The sequence below is a fragment of the Phocoena sinus genome, chromosome 7 (genome assembly GCF_008692025.1).
Source record: "Phocoena sinus isolate mPhoSin1 chromosome 7, mPhoSin1.pri, whole genome shotgun sequence".
NCBI lineage: Eukaryota > Metazoa > Chordata > Mammalia > Artiodactyla > Phocoenidae > Phocoena > Phocoena sinus.
Genome location: NC_045769.1, coordinates 60,341,772 through 60,344,757, shown reverse-complemented (window position 1 = coordinate 60,344,757; position 2,986 = coordinate 60,341,772). Strand labels below are relative to the sequence as shown.

Genomic DNA, 2,986 nt, shown 5'->3' with positions numbered 1-2,986 from the left:
GCACCATTGCTTAACCCTTGTGTTCCCACTCCCCTGAAGGTGCTCTGTGAGGACACTGCAGTGCTGCCCAAGAACTTGACGGTAGGAAAATACAACTGACCTCCAAGAATTCATCAATGGAAGGCCAAACATCGCAATACCTCCCGGACCTGAAAAACGTGTTTAAAAATCAGACCGGAGGCATGAGGCCATCCAAAGAGAGCATGAGTCTTCTAGAGGCAGTGGGAGGCTTAGGGGGTGGGTTTGGGGACAGCCAGAGGCGGTCAGCCTTAGAAGGCCAGAATAGGGTGATCCACAAAGGAAAAGGTTAGCAATACTATCCACACCAGGCCTTCACACAGGGCATGATCTGCCCAATCGTCTTGGAGACCAGTAAGCAGGACAATATATTGTCTGCAGAGCCCCTTCCAAACAGCTGTGAGAATCCACTTGGTTAGGGAAATATAAACCTGTTGTGGAGACGGTCATATGATTGGGCTCCTGCTTACCTTTTCCACATCACTGTCTGCCTCTCCCCACAGCAATCAAACTGAAACGCTGCCATGTTCTCTCTTGCCTTCAAAACTTCTACTCTCTCCACCCAGCTTCCCCTGCATTGTCTAGCTAAGTCATCATTTAGCTCTCTGCTAAGACCTCACTACCTCCAGGAAGCCCTCCCTGATCCCCAGGCCCTTCTTCATGTGTTCACATAGGACCTTGTAGTTAATCAGATGTATCTCCCCTTGTTAAAATTGTCCCCGTCTGCTTCTCTGTATTCCTCACTAAACCATCAGCTCTATGAAGGCAGGGACTGCACCTATCTTGATCATCAGTGTATCTCCAATACATAGTTGGTACTCAGTCTGTTTATTGAATGAATGCATTAATTGATTAATATATTAATCAGGCTAACAAGCCATCAAATCATCTAAATTCTTGTACTAATCCCATGTTTATTAAGTGACCTTAACAGGAATCTCCAGTCCACTTTATTTTTTCTAATATTTATTTATATTTTTTATTTGGTTGCAGTGGGTCTTAGTTGCGGCAGGTGAACTCTTAGTTGTGGCAGGCGAACTCTTAGTTGGGGCATGCATGTGGGAACTAGTTCCCTGACCAGGAATGGAAACTTGCATTACTTGCACCTTGAAAAACGTGTTTAAGAATCACTGGGAGCACAGAGTCTTAACCACTGTGCCACCAGGGAAGTCCCCTCCAATCCACTTTAGAGTTACATTTCTAGTGTTAAAAAAAAATGGCCGTTCTGATTTTTACAGCAGTATCCTGTGAGCTTTGCTAATATGAATTGGCCCCTGAGAACAACTCTGAGACACTGATTAAATTTGGGGGCTTATTGGGAGTTCCCTGGTGGTCCAGTGGTTAGGACTCAGTGCTGTCACCGCTGTGGCCCAGGTTCAACCCCTGGTCTGGGAACTAATATGCTGCAAGCCATGCAGTGTGGCCAAAAAAAAGAAGAAAAGAAAAAAATTGGGGGGCTTATCACTGAGCGCAGATTCTGGGTGTGTCAAGGCCTCCAAGGGAAAGGCCAGCCTATTTTTCCCAAGAAGTAGCCCTTTGGATCATAGTGAACTGTGCTCATTTTCTTTTCTTTTTTATTATTTATTTATTTATGGCTGTGTTGGGTCTTTGTTGCTGCATGCAGGCTTTCTCTAGTTGTGGTGAGTGGGGGCTACTCTTCATTGTGGTGCACGGGCTTTTCACTGCAGTGGCTTTTTCTTGTTGGGAGCTCGGGCTCTAGGCGCACGGGCTTCAGTAGCTGTGGCACATGGGCTCAGTAGTTGTGGCACGCAGGCTCAGCAGTTGTGGCACACAGGCTTAGCTGCTCCGTGGCACGTGGGATCTTCCCGGATCAGGGCTTGAACCCGTGTCCCCTGCATTGGCAGGCGGATTCTTAACCACTGCGCCACCAGGGAAGCCCAAACTGTGCTCATTTTCCATTTTGAATTTCTGTATCTCGTATAGCACTATAAACACCAAATCTCAAGAAATGCGTGTCACAGGAATAAAAAAGAATAGAAATATTAAGTACGTTCAAGAAATTCACACACAGACATTGTCCTGTTAGACATTTATAGAATCTCACTATATGGCTTTCCTTTCCAGAGACCCAAAGTTTGCTGGGGGTTTTTTGTTTTGTTTTTTGTTTTTGCCCGCACTGCAAGGCTTGCAGGATCTCAGTTCCCCGACCAGGGATTGAACCCAGGCCACAGCAATGAAAATGCAGAATCCAACCACTAGACCACTAGGGACCTCCCCACAGAGTTCTTTTTTTTTTTTTTTAAATGAATATCAATTGTTCCTAAAACCAGTGCCCTCTCTAGTCCTGCTGTGACTGCTTCTAAAAGTACGTGAAGTTTTACTGAAAGTCTGACCTGGCAGTTTTCCCTTCTCATACCCATGGGCTCCAGGTGCACTCCTGATGCCAGATGATGCCTGTCCTGGCTGAGACAGGGAAGGCTTAGCCTCAGTGCGAGGACAGTTCAAGATTTGTCAGCTGACTGTGGCTGATGATCAAGATGTCCAAACTGGTTCCTTTGCTATGTGTAAAGCAATTTAATTTTGTGCCTAATTTTAATCTGCAGTGTACCGTATGTCTGCATCTGCTGTGTTAAAGCATTCATTAGCATTTAAAGGGGGAGCTGATGGTATTGATCACTTTTATTAAAACCAAAAGCAGTCATGTAGCAGTAACTGATGAGCACTCTCTTCGACCACTGAAGTCACAGCCAAAGTGTATGTACTCAGAACTCTGGCACAAACAGAAAATGCGATATTAAGGCAGAGACATCAAAGTGGCATCTGTTATAAGCACTTATGATTTCCCACCGTCCCCTGCCACCCCCAGCTTTCCAAATTATGAGCTTCTTGAAGATAGGAAACTTCATTTTTTTCCTGAATTTCTACCACCTTGCACAGTGTCTGGAACAGAATAAATTTTCTGATGAGTGAATAAATTAAGAAATGAAGGTGAGAATAGCCAGTGCAT

At 45.1% G+C, this 2,986-nt stretch overlaps 1 non-coding gene across 1 annotated transcript; it reads left to right on the top strand.

The window, feature by feature from the left end:
- Positions 1 to 1,341: 1,341 nt before the first annotated feature.
- Positions 1,342 to 1,413, top strand: TRNAD-GUC. The gene has a single exon. It is a non-coding gene; the product is annotated as a tRNA-Asp (tRNA).
- The last annotated feature ends 1,573 nt before the right edge of the window (positions 1,414 to 2,986 follow it).